The sequence below is a fragment of the Malaya genurostris genome, chromosome 2, assembly GCF_030247185.1.
Source record: "Malaya genurostris strain Urasoe2022 chromosome 2, Malgen_1.1, whole genome shotgun sequence".
Lineage (NCBI taxonomy): Eukaryota > Metazoa > Arthropoda > Insecta > Diptera > Culicidae > Malaya > Malaya genurostris.
In genome coordinates this window covers 28,912,613-28,932,044 of record NC_080571.1, presented here as the reverse complement: position 1 = coordinate 28,932,044, position 19,432 = coordinate 28,912,613, and the positions used below count along the sequence as shown (strand labels likewise).

General features: G+C 35.1%; 1 protein-coding gene across 1 annotated transcript in view; it reads right to left on the bottom strand.

Annotated features, from left to right (window-relative positions):
• LOC131431625 (latrophilin-like protein LAT-2) overlaps window positions 1–19,432 on the bottom strand; it is a 255,932-nt gene that overhangs the window by 96,204 nt on the left and 140,296 nt on the right. The gene's annotated exons all lie outside the window — the stretch shown is intronic.

Genomic DNA, 19,432 nt, shown 5'->3' with positions numbered 1-19,432 from the left:
ACATCGTTTTCGACAACTTGGAAATGTCTGTCAATTTTTGTTGCCAGAAAGTTACTCAAAAGAGAAATGCGGCATGTATTCTAAAGCGACATCTATCAGCTGAACCATTAAAACTTAAATCAATCTGGAGTAAGATATCAATTTGAACACTCAATGGTACTCAGGTACATAAATTACTATCTGTTTGTTATCGTCTAAGAATACGAAAATTTATTTATTTATTTATTTATTTAGGAGCTAGGGAAAAGTCCGCTGGAGCTGAAATTTTTGTTCTTCTTCTCCAATATAATAAATACGCACGGTTTCAAACATAATCATAATCTGTCTTCTTTATTTAAATATCATCCTTTTATAGTCTATTCTCTCCTAACTTTGTTAAATTAAAATTTCCAGTATGGATTGCTATAAATCCGGGGGGGAGGAGTTAGAACGCGTAGCTTAAGTCTGATTTAACCAATGACGTGTCTCGGTCATTGTAATCTATTTGAGTAAGAGAGAGAGTGAGTAATGTTTCTAGACAAGTGTGTGAGTGTGATGCGGAGAGGGGAGGTTGAGAGTAGTCAGGTTTAACTCTCGTGAGTGTCGGTTCGAGTCAGTGTCTTTTCCTGGGTTACCGTTATTCTAGGTCATGCCATATGGCACTGTTTGAGAGAGGTGTAGAGGTGTGGAAAGTGGAGAAGCGGGGAAATGACATAACTGAATTGTTTTTAGTTGATATTTGATGCTCAAGTTTCCGTGTTTACGTTTGTTGTATAAATGCGATATTTTTCGTTGGGTTGAAGTAAGTGCTGACAATTTAATTGTCTTATGTAGGTGAAGTTTATATTTCAAGTGGGTTTCTGGGCTTCGTGACTTGGTGTCAAATGGAAATTTGTCGAGTACGTGTTTTATGGAAATTTGTCAAGTGCGTGTGGTCTGAAGTGTGGGAAAGATTTAATGTTGCATGGTCTGGGATGTGTGAAAGATTTAATGTTACATGGTCATATTACATCATCCCCCTTTTGGGAGAATGATGTAACGAAGGGAAATCATTCTGTAGTGCTTTAAGGGATTAGTTTACTGTTGCGTTCGAACTCCCTAACAATTTTAATATATATTACAGTGTTTTCTTATATCTAAAATAACCGAATTTTACAGTTTTTCTCAGAGAAGCTGAGTAAAACTTCACTTACATCCACGGCAATTATTTTTTGATATTTCTCTCTTTTTTTTTTTTTTTTTGTTTTACGTGGTGTTAAGCTCGGTATCTAAATCTTAATTCTAAAAGTTTATGTTACAATTTTGTATTTTATGCTTTGATGAGTCTATTTTTGTGAATAATGGTTTTTTCTTTTGACTGTAAATTTTGTATTTCACAATTTGAATCTTGAAGTTGTGTAACTTTAAATGGACCAATATAAAATGGATCTAGTTTGCGTCTATTTTCGTTTTGTAGATACACTATGTCGTTCAATTGTATTTCTATCGGATTGCATAGGTGATCTGTTGTTGATTTTCTGAATTCTTTTTGGTGTATTAAATGTTTGTTTGCTATTTCGTGTGATTTGTGTAGTCGGTATTGTAACTCTTTATTGTACATGTCGAAATTATATATTGGTTCAATTTTGTCTGGATAAATTTCTTGTGGTAGTCTGGCTTTTACGCCGAAAACTAGTTCGTAGGGTGTATACCCATGATCTGAGTGTGGTGTTGTGTTATATGAAAATGCATAGTATTGTAACCAATCATCCCAGTCAGATTGATGTTCGTTGATAAAAGATCGCAGAAACTCGTTGAGGCATCTGTGATTTCTTTCCAAAGAACCAATTGTCTGAGGATGATAAGCTGTCGAAAATGTTTGTTTAATTTTTAATAATTTGCAAATTTGTTCTAGAACCTCGTTTTTATATTCGGTTCCTCTGTCGGTTTTTAACTCAAGAAATTTACCGTAGGTTAAAATGAAATTTTCTACTAACGCTTTAGCTACGATGTTAGCTTCTTTGGTTGGAATAGGTATATATACAACGTATTTGGTTAATTCACACTGTATGCTTACAGCGTATCTATTATTATGGATTGTTTTGGGTAATGGTCCAACCGTATCGATTGCCACTACTTCAAATGGTTTGTTAGGTGTATTAGTAATTTGTAATTTTTCTTTAGTATGTTTAATAATTTTGTTCTTTTTGCAAATTTCACAGGCCTTGATGAAATTAGCAATTGAACTTTTCATAAATTTCCATGTGTATATTTCTCTTAATTTGAGGTACAATCTGTTTTGTCCGATGTGTCCTCCTGTTGGTAGTTCATGGTGATTCTTTAATATTGTTTGTATTTCCTGAGGTTTACTAATAAACTTCGGTGGTTTGTAGATAATAATTTGTAATGTTTTAATTGTTTTTAGGGCGAGACCTTTAAACATTTCCATAGGTACCATTTCAAATATTTTATCATTGCAAGAGATTGCTACTCTGCTGACTTTTAATTTTCTCATTTCTTCTTCATATTTGGAGATTGCAAACACGAGTGTTTGTCTGATATCTCTTATTTCTGTAATTACACGATGCATCGGTTTTTGTTTTTGTATCCCTTGGTATGTATCAATTATAATGTGGTTGTTTTCGAAAAAACACCTCATTTTCAATAAGTTTCTTACTTCGCTAGGAGTTTCCGTTGAATAAACAGAGAGTTGATCAGGCTCACTGTTGATGCAAGGATTATTACTTAAATTATTATTATAGTTAGTATTTTTGGTATTATTTAATTTATCTTGTTCTTTTTTCTTTTTTATCAGTTCTTGTTTTTTTGACATTGACCTTGTATTAACCATCAAAATACTATTTGCCTTTAATTCATCGGAAGACATTATTATGCGTGATAACGCATCGGCTGCAACATTACTTTTACCTTGAATATATTCTATATTAAATTCAAATTCCTCTAAATCTAACCTCATTCTAGTTAATTTGGAGGTTGGGTTTTTCATATTAAATAGAAATACTAACGGTCTGTGATCCGTTCGTATAGTAAATTTACGTCCATATAGGTAGGACTTAAAGTAATTAATTGACCAGTGTATTGCTGTCAATTCTTTTAAAATTACTGATTTATTTTTTTCTCCGGGTGTAAAGCTTTTGCTGGCGAATGCTATTGGTAGGTCATTGCCATTAATTATTTGTGATAAAACTGCACCACATCCAACGTCTGAGGCGTCTGTGGTTAAAATAAATTGTTCATTAAAATCTGGGTATTGTAGAAGTTTTGGTGACATTAAGAAGGATTTTAAGGTTACAAAAGCATGCTGACATTCTAATGTCCATGAAAATTTCTGGTTTTTCTTTAGTAGCTGATTTAATGGGTAGGCTATGGTTGCGAAATTTGGGACGAATTTTCTGTAATAGTTGCAAAAGGCAACGAATCTTCGTACGTCGTCGCTACTTGTTGGCGTAGGGTAATTTTTTATTGCTTCGTATTTATTACTATCCGGTAGTATTCCTTTGTCTGTAATTTTGTGACCTAAATATGTTACTTCTGTATTAAAAAATTTACACTTATTGAGGTTTAATTTGAGATTGTACTTCCTAATGCGTTCAAAAACTTTCTCTAAATTCTGAAGGTGGTGTTGAATTGAACATCCAACTACTATAATATCATCTATATATACAAAAGCATGTTCAGGTGTTAATCCTGACATTGCGATTGTCATCATTCTTTGAAAACTGTTTGGGCTGATATTTAAACCAAACGGTAATCTTTTAAATTGAAAGTGACCGGATTGGGTTGAAAATGCTGTAAATTTCCTGGAGTTTACTTCTAAGGGTATTTGATGGAATCCTGACATTAAATCCAGAGTTGTAAAATATTTTGCTCTACCAAGCTGATCTAGGATAGCATCAATTCTTGGCAGTGGGAATTTATCGGCTAATATTTTTTTGTTAAGTTGCCGGAAATCAACTACTAATCTCCATTTTGTATTATTGTTTTCTGATTTTTTCGGGACTAGTAAAATTGGATTGTTATATGGTGATATGGATGGTTCGATAATATCATCTCTCAACATTTTGTTTACTTGTGTTGCAATTTCGTTGCTTTGTGAGTGAATCGTTTTGTAGTTGGGAATGTATACTGGGACTCTATCGCTCAGTTCAATATTTTGTGAATAAAAATTGTTTGACGAAACTGGTTCGTCTGGTAAGCAAAATATATCAGAATAGTTTGAAATTAATTTTTCCAGGCTGTTTTTAGCGTATATGGGTACATTGCTTAAATCGAGTTCAGTTAGGACTTTGTTTTTTCTAGTGTTATTTTTGTACATGTTGTTTTTCAAAATTGTGTACTTGCTTAAAGGTTCTAAAATTGGCTTGAATTCAGATTGGCTGACCTTTATAGGTTTGTCAGTAGTATTCATAAATTTTACGAATTGTTTTTGTGGTGAAATAATTGCGCTTGCGCAAAATAACCCTTGTTTAATTTCCTGTGAGTGTAGTACCATGTCCTCACTGATATTTAAATTTTGCATTATTCTGATAACTTCGCATCTTCCTGGTATAATGTAATTTTTATCGATTGTATCTTGAATCGGTATTGCTATTGGAATATTGTTAATTGTAAAGTTTAATATCCAACATTCATAATCTATTAGGCATTTATGAGCCGATAGGAAATCTCTACCTAAGATGCCATCTGTAGAAATAGGAAAATTTGGGCTTACTAGGTGGAATCTATGTTTAATAGAAACTTCGTTGTTAAATATTAATTCTGTTTCTGTCGATGCGATGGTTTCTATCTCGCCATCGGTAATTCCGGTAAGTTTAATTTTATTATTTATATTGATTGGTTGTTGCGGAGATATTTTGTTTGCTTTAAATACTGATATATCTGCACCTGAATCTATAATAAATGTGCATATTGAATTTGTCATTCTTATACCTACTTTGATAAAATTAGCGGCGTGTATATTCATGGTATACAAGGTCTTTCTTAAAAATTTTGGTTCGTTGGGTATTGGTTAATATTTTGTACTTGTTCGTACTGACTTGGTATTATATTTAATGTTTCATTTTGTGAGGCATTTTCCATCTGTTCCTCGTTGGTTAATAATATTCTGTTATTTCCGTTCCTTCGGAAATTTTCGTGGTATTGACCTTCTCTGCGGGGTCTTCCACGGTAATTTGTTGTATTCCGCATATTACCTTCATGCCGGAATTCTTGATTATTTGCATTAAAATTGTTATGGTTGAAATTATTATTAAAATTATTATGATTATAATTATTTCTATTATTATGAAATAATTGTTTTTGTGGATACCTATTGTATTGCACTGGATATCTGGGTGCATTATATTGTCTTGGCCCTCTATTAAAATTATTCACACGTTGTTGGTGCTGTTGAACAAAACGTGTGTGCATTATTTGGGAGTGGGTTATTTCATCTGTACCCAATTCTTGTGCTTTCTGGTTTGCTTCTCTAATGTTGCTGAAATTACCAGCTTTGAGAATTATTTTTAATTCGGTGTTGTTACACCCTTTTATTAGAGCGTTTACCCCTATCTTAGTGCTCATTGATTTTGCCACTGGTAGTGGAATATTTTGCTCGACATAGGTATCTTCGAGTTTTGTGCAGAGGGTTTCAATTTCATCGCAAAAACTATTTATTGAGTTTTTTTGCCTTAATGTGTTTATTTTTGCTGTGATACTTTCGGGGGTGGTCGTGATTTTACACCTTTCCTCGACTAGTTGTATCAAATTATCGATTGTGTTGACTGTTTCAGGAATGCCTTGTCTGGCTTTTCCGGACAGTCTGGTTTTTAGAAATTTTATTGCCATGGCCATGTGGTCTGGCAGAACTAACTCATTCAGCAATCTAGCTGAGTCGATAAACGTGTATAAGTTCTCAGGAGAACCATCGTAAGGTTGTATAAGAGCCGTCGCCTGACGTAAGTCGAACGGGGTTGTTGTTTGGGTCATTGTGTCGTTTTTGGTTGCTTTGATACATGCGAGTTTAAATTTTATTATTTCGCAAATTTCGTCAGTCCACAGTCTCGTATTTTTTACTAAGTTGTGGAAAGTTTTGTCGTCGATAATTTCTTGTTCTTTTGTAAAAAATTTTTCAAGGTCTGTTTTTAATTCTTGGCATCTATTCAATTTTTCGTCGAGTAATTTTTCTGATAGTTTCGTGTTTATCGACTTTTTTACATAAATGTGGAGTTTTTCTAGCTCCTTATAATTTTGCATTTCATTTTTGCTTGGATATATATAACGTTTATATAAAAATTTATCGTATTTTAAGTGGACATTATATTATTTTTATAGCTAAAAAAAAATTTTTTTTTTTTTTTTTTTGTTAAAAGAAAAAGTCATTCCTTTCGCAATTATAAGATATAGTGTGTAGTCTTCTGGACATGAATATACATGCATAACCACATTTGTGTTTTTCAGGAATCGCCTGTTTGCGTTTTTCCTCTACACGAATTTTAATTTCATTAAGTTTCTCTTTGACCGTTAAAGGCCATTTGTCGTTATAAGAATTTTCCATTGTCGCCTAAAAATGTTTGTGTACGTAGTCTAAATTTAAACGTTGGTCAGTTGTACCTGACGTGCGGCCTTGACTGCTATCTTTTCCGTATATTGTTTGTGTAATTTTAGTAGGCCTTTCAGTAGCAGATAGCCTATTACTATCCCTACCAACGCGCAGAGTGCGATGCCTTCCGTTTCCCTCGTCGGGGAGGCTATTGTGTTATTGATGGTTTCGTCTGACGAAAACCAACCCATAATCCTATTCACAAATGTTGTTTTTGTCTCAACTCGATATATTCCTAGCTAGTTGTCCCTAATTCCTAATTTAAGCACAGTACCTTAGTTTTACTCCCTTTTCGTCCTCATGTTGCCGGTACTCCTGTGTGAGCGTTGTCGTCGTCTCTTCGTGTTGTAGCGGATCCTTCCTTGGTGACACACGGTTTTGTTTTAATTCTGTTTGCACACAGAATTTCTCCGGTAGTTCATAGTTAGCGTCGCACGATGTTTTCTGGTTATTCACTGCTATCAAACGAGCACCAATTACCGAAAGTCGAACAAACTAACGATAATAACGATCGTCACTTGCATCTTTTCATCATTAAACACTCGTTTATCAGTTATTGCTTTCTGTTTATTGTTAGCCACTAAAGCCGAATTGCACACTTCACCAAATCACCAATAATTGGAATTTGTTGCCATCACTGTGGGATGCCAGGAACACTTTTTACGGGCATGCAACTATTTCATAAGTCAATCTCTTGTATTCTGTTTAGCCACTTAAGCCAAATCGCACACTTCACCAAATCACCGATAATTGGAGCTTGTTGCCATCACTGTGGAATGTCAGGAACACTTTTTACAGGCTTGCAACTATTTCATAAGTTAATTTCTTTGAAGCAGTAGTAACTTCCTTTGAAAAAATATAGGCACTTTTGCACTGTTCCGAATTTTGAATCCTGATCATTGTTAGAGTTTATTTCTTCGAATTTTTTTTTTTTTTTTTCACCTTATCACTTGCACTTATAAAACAGTCAATAGTACTTTAACTGAAACCGAATTGTTTAACAAGTTCAATTCCCGAGAATCGTTAAGAAATTCCATCACTTGCACGTATAAAACAGTCAATAGTACTTTAACTGAAACCGAATTGTTTCACAAGTTCAATTCCCGCGAATCATTAAGAAATTCTATCACTTGCACACCACGGAATCGCTGGTCGGAAAAACACACGGTCGCCATTTAATAATAAATACGCACGGTTTCAAACATAATCATAATCTGTCTTCTTTATTTAAATATCATCCTTTTATAGTCTATTCTCTCCTAACTTTGTTAAATTAAAATTTCCAGTATGGATTGCTATAAATCCGGGGGGGAGGAGTTAGAACGCGTAGCTTAAGTCTGATTTAACCAATGACGTGTCTCGGTCATTGTAATCTATTTGAGTAAGAGAGAGAGTGAGTAATGTTTCTAGACAAGTGTGTGAGTGTGATGCGGAAAGGGGAGGTTGAGAGTAGTCAGGTTTAACTCTCGTGAGTGTCGGTTCGAGTCAGTGTCTTTTCCTGGGTTACCGTTATTCTAGGTCATGCCATATGGCACTGTTTGAGAGAGGTGTAGAGGTGTGGAAAGTGGAGAAGCGGGGAAATGACATAACTGAATTGTTTTTAGTTGATATTTGATGCTCAAGTTTCCGTGTTTACGTTTGTTGTATAAATGCGATATTTTTCGTTGGGTTGAAGTAAGTGCTGACAATTTAATTGTCTTATGTAGGTGAAGTTTATATTTCAAGTGGGTTTCTGGGCTTCGTGACTTGGTGTCAAATGGAAATTTGTCGAGTACGTGTTTTATGGAAATTTGTCAAGTGCGTGTGGTCTGAAGTGTAGGAAAGATTTAATGTTGCATGGTCTGGGATGTGTGAAAGATTTAATGTTACATGGTCATATTACAACCTTCTCATCTTTTGTATCAACAGATAACATTTGTCCAAATGATACATAACGAAATCTTAAATTACCCTTATTTAAACTACAAAGCTAACTAATAACTAATAACTGATGTCCTCTAATTATCTTAACGAAACTAGCGAGAAAAGATTCGGGAAAACCAGGTTTCAATGATGTTACGAGATAAATTGAAATTGGTACATTATTTTTTTCTGCTTTTTTTTTAAATTCTAAATAAATGTACTCAACAGTGTTAGATGTCAAAAAAAAAATTAGTGATCCTTTTTTATTTGAATTCACGCCATCCGGGTATTGTGTATGATATTCTCCACTCGCCTTTTTACCCCATCTCTAACAAATCTCCAATCCATGCTGAGCATTGACACAAACAAAACATGGTTGCCTTCAATGCGCACGCCCACTGCGATTCTTCCATTTTTGGTGTTTAGTTACATTAGTTTATGCACCTTGCGTTTCCTACTAATAGAACTTTGATGGAGAAGCATGGTTGATTTTTTTTTACTTTGCTATGGGCCTTTTCAAAATTTACCCTCTGAGAGAGTGATAAGTGTTTGGTCGTGAATATCTCTTGTTGTAACATTAGGGGGGTCCGGGTCTAATGTCCATCGTCTAGAATCCAAGTTTAGAATTCGGGTTCAGAATCTAGGTCCAAATTCTTGGCCAAGGTTTAGAATCAATTTTCACCTTTATGGACTAGAAATAAGACCCACTATCGATATCTTAAATTCAGGTCTAGAATTCACGTTCAGAAGTCAAGTCCTGAATAGAGATACAGAATTCAGATCTAAAATTCAATTCTTGATCTAAAATCCAGATTCAAGATTCAGGTCCGGAATCCAGTTCTATAATTCATATCCAAAGGTTCTGTTTCCAGCGACATAATTGAAGTCCTGAACTTAGATCCTGATTCCCGTTCAAAAAATCATGTTTCAGAATTCAGGCCCAGATTCCTAATACAAAATATACGGTCCAGGTCCAGAATCCAATTCAAGTTTAGAATGCGGGATTTAAATCCAAAATCATTTTCACAATTCAGTATTTTCTAGCAAGTTATGGAAAAAATTTTTTGATTTTTTTAATTGTTCGGAGGAACCTGGCCTTCTAGATGCCTGAGCTTCACCGTGAACTGTCAAATGATGTTCATTCAACGTGGTTTATGTGAGGTTATGTCATGTTCGAGTGAAACGTGAACTTTTTTCATCACGAGTTGATTTGTGACTTTATCTTGTTAAACATAATGCCAAAATACCGAATGAACGGCTATTCAAATCAGATAACTTCAAATAAGCCGCTTTATTTTCGAATCAACGCGAACAATTGCGAAGCAGCGAAAGTTTCGTTTTTCAATACACGACACAGATAACAATGTGGCAGCACGGAATCATCATATCACTGGTCCCACTTGAACTCCGAGCTCGACTGCACCGGAGGCAAGCATCCAACTGGATAGCCAATTTGGCATCCCACATGCCGTCGGGGCCAATTCGGTGAGAAACGGAAAGGCGATACACACCTCCAGTGGATCAGCCGTATCAGTATTTTATTATCGCCTCCGCCAATGGATCCAATTTTCACGTCGTCATACACACACACACACACACACACATCCTCGCTCGGACGTTGAAATCGGTTAGTTATTGGCCATGGCCTGGTCGCACGTACCACGGGAGAATGGCAGATACAATGGACCTCGGCTCGGTTGGTCCGAACGTTGGTGAGCGGTGAGGTGGTGGTTTGGGGAAATCGTTTTTCCAGTAGCAAAAGCAGCAGTCATTGGGTCCACTCACACACACACATGCTCCGTCGTATGGGAAACCGCAAAATGAATGGTTTAAAGCGGATGGGACACTGCCAGGAGAAGGTCCTATCTAGAATGATGATACCGGAGATAGCCGTAGACAGCCGTAAACAGCCGGTGAGCTAAACTCGTATAACTTTTATCGTTGACATCACAGAAATGCTATCTGCAGATGTTGTTTTCCCTATTTTCCGGAACTGGTAGATCCCCACGTCGGGAGGTGGTTTCTGCTGTATATGATTATGCTAATTATCTTCGCACAAACGTAATACATATTCAGTAGGGTCGCTACGGGAAAAACTTTTGCGACGAACAGAAAAAAATCTTTCTTCAATCTTTGGCTTCGAACTTCCATCGTTTACTACTGGTAGTGAATAGACATAAAATATCTCCAGCCATGGAAGCCTGACCCAGAATGTCTTCCAGGGAACAAATCCGTAAGTAAGTTCTGCCATTATTTTCCGACATCAAAGCAGGACAAAGGGGCCCTTCCGTTATCGTCTTTTATTCGAAAGCCACCAAATTAAAATATGGCTGCAAAGTTTTCGTACGTACCAAAAAAGAGCCGAACTTCGCTCAAGCATTATTATTATTATTATTATGAAACTTATTCCTTCCTGCATTAGCACTTAATAGCTAATGGCTGCCCAGCCAGTTCTCGGTCGTGTTAATGCTTATGACCTCGCCGGCCAGGTCTCCAAACTCGTTCCACGGGCAAAAGTTAATCATTCATATTCACGAACCATAAGCCAGTCTACCTCCGGAGTGGTTGCTCGTTCCGTTTATTTTTTTGTGGCCATGAAGTTCGCAAGAGTTACGGACGACCCGCGGAACACACACACACAGCCAAGTGAGAAAACTTGTCGAAACAGTTTTGTCATCGTGGCTTTCCGTCGATGGTGGGGCTAAGGAATCTGTAGCGGTTCCGTTTCCTATTGAATGGAGTTTCCGAAACTAGTCTAATTTGTTACAACAACAACAGTGCGGTGAAACTTGGCCCGATTTAGCTTTTACCTTTTTTTTTTCTTTTTTCGTAGCGCCCGTTGATGGCCGGCTGTTCACGGCACTAAACTTTCGATCCGTTTTTTCTTGCTGTTGAAGGCGAACAAAAGAGTAATAGATTGCTGTGGAAGGAAACCTCGCGTGATTTGCGATCATTTCGGATTCATGCAGAAGATTGGGGAAGCTGAAATTATGTTGTCATAAATCAAACGAATTGCTAGCGACGGCCGTGAACTTTAGCTTACTGAATGAGGAGGTTCGGAGAGAGAGAGGCAGAGAAAGAATATCATCTACCTTACAAAAGTAAAGTGAAAGTCCTGTTAAATCTTCACAGTAATGTTCTGGTATTTATAAATTACGTATTATTAGACGGTAACAATATAGTAATTTATGTATCTGAGTACCGTTGAGTGTTCGAAATGATATCTTACTCCTGATTAATTGAAGTTTAAATTCAACCATGCGTCTCCATCAAAGTTCTATTATTAGGAAACGCAAGGTGCATAAACTACTGTAACGAAATAACAATCGAATGGAAGAATCGCAGTAGGCGTACGCATTGAAGGCAAAGATGTTTTGTTTGTGCCAATGCACAGTGGTTCAAAAGCTCATTTTCACGCTCCTAATTGATAACTCATTAAAAGCGTGGTTTTCGAGGTACAGTATCTTCAGCAAAGTTGCTCAGAATGATAGACGCCATATTTTGGCGAATTTTATTTATGTGATTAATCCCCCTAAAAGTGAGATAAAAAATATTATTTTTTCTCAGGGTCAATATAGGGGCTAAGTAACTTCGACAAAGTATTCTAGAAATGTATTCAAGAGCTGAATTTTGAGTCTGGATATTTAACCTAAGCTCTGGACCTGGGTTCTAGACTAACGTTCTGAATCTGATTTCAAGACCAGAAATCTGAACTTACATTCGAGACCCAGATTCTAGACCTAGACCTGGATTCTAAACATGAATTTTGGATCGGAATTCAGAAACTGAATTTTGAACTTAGTTTGTGAATCTTAATTTTGGGAGTTCGATTCTGGATCCTAATTTCAGACTCTAAATATGGATATGAATCCTAAACCTTGACCTGGATTCTGGGTCAAGACTTGAAATTTGAATGTGGATTCCAGTTAAAATTCTGTACTTATCCTGTGATTTTAGACCTGGAGATTAAGGCTCGAGTCCGAGAATTAGAACCTGAATTTTAAACTTCTATCCGGGAAGTTTGACGTGAGCCTAGGCCTGGACTATGGACCTGTGTTCTGGATCTGAATGCTGAAACTAGATTCTGACCGTAAGCTCGGGACTTCGATTTTAGACCTAAACCTGGTTTTTGGGTCTGAGTACTAATTCTAGACCTTATATGTGGAGGTTGAATCTTGTATTTGGACTTGAATTCAAGACCTGAGTTAAGTTTCAATTTAATGGACCAGTATTCTGGATCTAGACCTAGATTTCGAACCTGGCCTTGAATCCAACACCTACATTTTGAACCAGAATTTGAGACTTGAATTTTGAACTAGTATTTAGGATCTAGACCAGGAATTTGGATTGGAATTCTGCATCTGGAATCTGAACTTGAATTCAAGACCTGGATTCTAGATCTGAATTCAATACTTGAATTGTCAATCTGGAATCGAAACCTGAACTCTATACCTGAGTTCTGGGCCCGATTTAAAGATCTGCACACTAAATCTTGATTCAAAGGAAGGAATTTTCCACACTGAATCTAGATCTGAATTCTCAACATGATTTCTGAACCTCTATTCGAGGCCTCTAGTTTGCACCTAGGCCTGGATTATGGACCTGTGTTCTATACCTGGGTTCTGCAGCTGAATACAAGACCTGCTTCTGAAACAATTTTGAGCCTGCATTCTAGACCTAGTCCAGGGGTTTAGATCTTGATTCTGGATCTGAATTCAGGTTTTGAATTCAGAAATTGGAATCTAGAACTCCTATATCTAGATCCTAGATGTGGAAATGGATTCTGGACCTGAAATCTGAATTTGTATTTCTAAACCTGGATTCTAGACCTTGGACTATATACCTGGATTTAGATCCAGATCTGGACCTAGATTTTAAGCCCGGATTTTGGATTGGGATTCTTGACCTGATACACGAATATTGAGTCTTGATTCTGAACCTAGAGCTGGTTTTTGGACCTGATTCTAATCCCTGAATTTAATATTTGAATTTTGAGCCGGAATTCGGGGCTTGAATTCAGGACCAGAACCTGGATTTCGGATCCGGATTATGTGCCTGACCTGGGATTTAAGATCTTTATCTGAGTTCAGGAGTTGAATTTTAAACTAAAATTTTTGACCTGATTTCTGGACCCCTATTCAGACCCAATAATCTGCACCTAGACCTAGATTGAGGACTTGAATTATAAACCTGGATTGAAGACCTGAATTCTGGACCACGAATCTAGACTCTAGTTCTAGATCCTAAATGAGGAAATAATTTTTGGACTAGGACTTGGATTTTGGCCTAAGAACTGAATTTTTGATTATGTACGTAATTTCGAATTTGGGACCATAAATCTTGATATGAACTCAGGAGCCCGGTTTGGCGGATCAATGCATGAGGTGGTAGTCTTACAAGCCAGTTGTCGTATGTTCGATTCCCGACCTGGAAGGATTCTTAGTGTCATTAGTATTAACAAAATACAAAAAGAAAGGCAATACCAGGACTTTGCTTTACTTTTGGAATTGATTCTGAACCGGGAATCTGAACCTGAATTCTAAACCTGTTTTGTGGACTTCTATTCGGGATTCGTAATCTGGAATAGGGATTTTAGTTTAGAATCTGGATTCTAAACCTAAATTCTAGACTTCAAATCTGGATCCTTACTCAAGATCTTAAATAAGAAAATGGATACTGACCCTGGACGACCATTTTTGAACTGGACTGGACCTAGATTTTGAATTCGAACCAAAATTTTGAACCGGTATCGTGGATTTCGGACCTGCGTTCTTGAACTCTTTAATTTGGACTTGGACTTGGACTTGGATTCTGAACCAGGATTCTGAATCAGAATTATGGCCGAGAATTCTGGACCAAGATTCAGAATTTGAATCCTGGACCTGGATTAAGGGCCTGAATTCGAGACAGGGACCTATGTTCTGCATCAGGAAACCCGATGTTAAGTTTCTCCAGGAGGTCACCTGAGACCGTTGATATTTTGACGTGAATACGTGTTACTTTAGCGTGAGGCACCTTCTTCAAATTGGTATTGTGGAAGATTGTAGTTGTTTTTTATTGTTGATTGTAACAAGTTTTCGAACAGAAGTTGTGCGAGCAGTTTTTCAAATTATTTTTCTTGTTTTCTTAGAAACTTTTCGAGCAATTTTTCTTATAGTTTGGTCAAGCAATTTTTCTAGCAGTTTTCGAGAAGTTTCTCGAGCAATTTATTCAAACCACTTTTTCAAACCAGTTTTCGAGTTAGGAGTTATCGTTATTTTTTGCAATTTTTTTAAGCAGTTTCTCCTGGAGCTGGAACAGCTTTTCAAGCAATTATGGTAGCTATTTTCCGAAGAGTGTTTCAAGCAGTTTTCTAGCTCTTTTTTCGAATAGTTTCTCAACTTGTTTTTTTTTCGAACAGTTGTTTCAGAGTAGTTTTATTCGAGCAGCGTTTTCTCAAGCAGTTTTTTTTCAAATCGTTTTTCGAAGAAATATTTTCAGTGTATTCGAACAGTTTTTGAGCAGTCCATTTGATCAGTATTTTATTATTTTAGCGATGTTTTAGCAAATTAAAAAGTAGTTTTTTTGAAGAATTTTCTAGCTGTATTTTCAGGCATTTTTTTAAACAATTTTCCTTACAATTTTTGTTCTATTTTGCGAGTAGTTCTTTAAGTTGTGTTCGAACAGCTTTTCAAGCATATTTTCGTGCAGTTTTTTTGATCCACTTTTTCAAAGCGGAATTTCGAGTAGTATTTCCGAGCAATATCTCAAGTTGTTCTTTTCTTTCGCTGTGCTATCGATCATTTTCAACCAGTTGTTTAAAGCAGCATTTTCGCTTATCGTTTATTTTTTGTCGTTTATCGTTTATCGTTTATCGTTTATCGTTTATCGTTTATCGTTTATCGTTTATCGTTTATCGTTTATCGTTTATCGTTTATCGTTTATCGTTTATCGTTTATCGTTTATCGTTTATCGTTTATCGTTTATCGTTTATCGTTTATCGTTTATCGTTTATCGTTTATCGTTTATCGTTTATCGTTTATCGTTTATCGTTTATCGTTTATCGTTTATCGTTTATCGTTTATCGTTTATCGTTTATCGTTTATCGTTTATCGTTTATCGTTTATCGTTTATCGTTTATCGTTTATCGTTTATCGTTTATCGTTTATCGTTTATCGTTTATCGTTTATCGTTTATCGTTTATCGTTTATCGTTTATCGTTTATCGTTTATCGTTTATCGTTTATCGTTTATCGTTTATCGTTTATCGTTTATCGTTTATCGTTTATCGTTTATCGTTTATCGTTTATCGTTTATCGTTTATCGTTTATCGTTTATCGTTTATCGTTTATCGTTTATCGTTTATCGTTTATCGTTTATCGTTTATCGTTTATCGTTTATCGTTTATCGTTTATCGTTTATCGTTTATCGTTTATCGTTTATCGTTTATCGTTTATCGTTTATCGTTTATCGTTTATCGTTTATCGTTTATCGTTTATCGTTTATCGTTTATCGTTTATCGTTTATCGTTTATCGTTTATCGTTTATCGTTTATCGTTTATCGTTTATCGTTTATCGTTTATCGTTTATCGTTTATCGTTTATCGTTTATCGTTTATCGTTTATCGTTTATCGTTTATCGTTTATCGTTTATCGTTTATCGTTTATCGTTTATCGTTTATCGTTTATCGTTTATCGTTTATCGTTTATCGTTTATCGTTTATCGTTTATCGTTTATCGTTTATCGTTTATCGTTTATCGTTTATCGTTTATCGTTTATCGTTTATCGTTTATCGTTTATCGTTTATCGTTTATCGTTTATCGTTTATCGTTTATCGTTTATCGTTTATCGTTTATCGTTTATCGTTTATCGTTTATCGTTTATCGTTTATCGTTTATCGTTTATCGTTTATCGTTTATCGTTTATCGTTTATCGTTTATCGTTTATCGTTTATCGTTTATCGTTTATCGTTTATCGTTTATCGTTTATCGTTTATCGTTTATCGTTTATCGTTTATCGTTTATCGTTTATCGTTTATCGTTTATCGTTTATCGTTTATCGTTTATCGTTTATCGTTTATCGTTTATCGTTTATCGTTTATCGTTTATCGTTTATCGTTTATCGTTTATCGTTTATCGTTTATCGTTTATCGTTTATCGTTTATCGTTTATCGTTTATCGTTTATCGTTTATCGTTTATCGTTTATCGTTTATCGTTTATCGTTTATCGTTTATCGTTTATCGTTTATCGTTTATCGTTTATCGTTTATCGTTTATCGTTTATCGTTTATCGTTTATCGTTTATCGTTTATCGTTTATCGTTTATCGTTTATCGTTTATCGTTTATCGTTTATCGTTTATCGTTTATCGTTTATCGTTTATCGTTTATCGTTTATCGTTTATCGTTTATCGTTTATCGTTTATCGTTTATCGTTTATCGTTTATCGTTTATCGTTTATCGTTTATCGTTTATCGTTTATCGTTTATCGTTTATCGTTTATCGTTTATCGTTTATCGTTTATCGTTTATCGTTTATCGTTTATCGTTTATCGTTTATCGTTTATCGTTTATCGTTTATCGTTTATCGTTTATCGTTTATCGTTTATCGTTTATCGTTTATCGTTTATCGTTTATCGTTTATCGTTTATCGTTTATCGTTTATCGTTTATCGTTTATCGTTTATCGTTTATCGTTTATCGTTTATCGTTTATCGTTTATCGTTTATCGTTTATCGTTTATCGTTTATCGTTTATCGTTTATCGTTTATCGTTTATCGTTTATCGTTTATCGTTTATCGTTTATCGTTTATCGTTTATCGTTTATCGTTTATCGTTTATCGTTTATCGTTTATCGTTTATCGTTTATCGTTTATCGTTTATCGTTTATCGTTTATCGTTTATCGTTTATCGTTTATCGTTTATCGTTTATCGTTTATCGTTTATCGTTTATCGTTTATCGTTTATCGTTTATCGTTTATCGTTTATCGTTTATCGTTTATCGTTTATCGTTTATCGTTTATCGTTTATCGTTTATCGTTTATCGTTTATCGTTTATCGTTTATCGTTTATCGTTTATCGTTTATCGTTTATCGTTTATCGTTTATCGTTTATCGTTTATCGTTTATCGTTTATCGTTTATCGTTTATCGTTTATCGTTTATCGTTTATCGTTTATCGTTTATCGTTTATCGTTTATCGTTTATCGTTTATCGTTTATCGTTTATCGTTTATCGTTTATCGTTTATCGTTTATCGTTTATCGTTTATCGTTTATCGTTTATCGTTTATCGTTTATCGTTTATCGTTTATCGTTTATCGTTTATCGTTTATCGTTTATCGTTTATCGTTTATCGTTTATCGTTTATCGTTTATCGTTTATCGTTTATCGTTTATCGTTTATCGTTTATCGTTTATCGTTTATCGTTTATCGTTTATCGTTTATCGTTTATCGTTTATCGTTTATCGTTTATCGTTTATCGTTTATCGTTTATCGTTTATCGTTTATCGTTTATCGTTTATCGTTTATCGTTTATCGTTTATCGTTTATCGTTTATCGTTTATCGTTTATCGTTTATCGTTTATCGTTTATCGTTTATCGTTTATCGTTTATCGTTTATCGTTTATCGTTTATCGTTTATCGTTTATCGTTTATCGTTTATCGTTTATCGTTTATCGTTTATCGTTTATCGTTTATCGTTTATCGTTTATCGTTTATCGTTTATCGTTTATCGTTTATCGTTTATCGTTTATCGTTTATCGTTTATCGTTTATCGTTTATCGTTTATCGTTTATCGTTTATCGTTTATCGTTTATCGTTTATCGTTTATCGTTTATCGTTTATCGTTTATCGTTTATCGTTTATCGTTTATCGTTTATCGTTTATCGTTTATCGTTTATCGTTTATCGTTTATCGTTTATCGTTTATCGTTTATCGTTTATCGTTTATCGTTTATCGTTTATCGTTTATCGTTTATCGTTTATCGTTTATCGTTTATCGTTTATCGTTTATCGTTTATCGTTTATCGTTTATCGTTTATCGTTTATCGTTTATCGTTTATCGTTTATCGTTTATCGTTTATCGTTTATCGTTTATCGTTTATCGTTTATCGTTTCTCGTTTATCGTTTATCGTTTATCGTTTATCGTTTATCATTTATTGTTTATCGTTTATCGTTTATGAATCGTATGAACGACGAAGATCGATTCCAAAATACTATTTCCCAGACAGCTTACACACAATTGAACACATTACATTCAACTTTTGTGTGGGGTTCATTCCAAGTCGATTTTTCTGGTTGTTGCGTACCGAAAATGAACTCTGACAGACATTAGTCGCTTATTCATTCGAATCTGTACTCAATCGGATCTCTGTCTGTGATTGAATGAGCACTGTTTTTTCAATTGCATCCACACTAACGAACACCAACGAAACGGTGAAAACCGTATACATTCTGTCGATTTGATTCCCTAATCTGATTCTACTGAAGCTAAATTGTTTCCGACACAGGAGCGACTTGCGTACGGTTGTTCGTGTCATGTTGATTATGTTCTATTTTATGGGGCTGTTACCAGGCAACAACAAACTGTCACACGTAAGCTACGATACGATGCCTGCTATGTTAAATCTGTACAAAAAGAACAAGTCATTCATGAAACGCGTTTGAACCAGTGCACAAGCTAAATGCAATCTATTCAAATGTAGGATTCTGGGAAACCGAACGAAAATTTCTCGATTTTTGAAATAAGGTCCAAAATCACTCATCCGTTGAGACATGTTGAGCATACTGCTTCTGAAAAGCTGTTCCACGCTGCCGTTCAGAACAGCATGGCTTGATTTTATCGTTTATGTTTATAGCTTTCGTATCCCGAAGCAATACCCAGAAAGTCCTTGAAGATAACCGAAACGACGACGATAGTAGTAGTAGTAGTAGCAGAAGAGCTTTCCTTTTCTGCTAACGATATACCAGAAAGAACGCTAGAAAGTATCAAAAAAAAAAT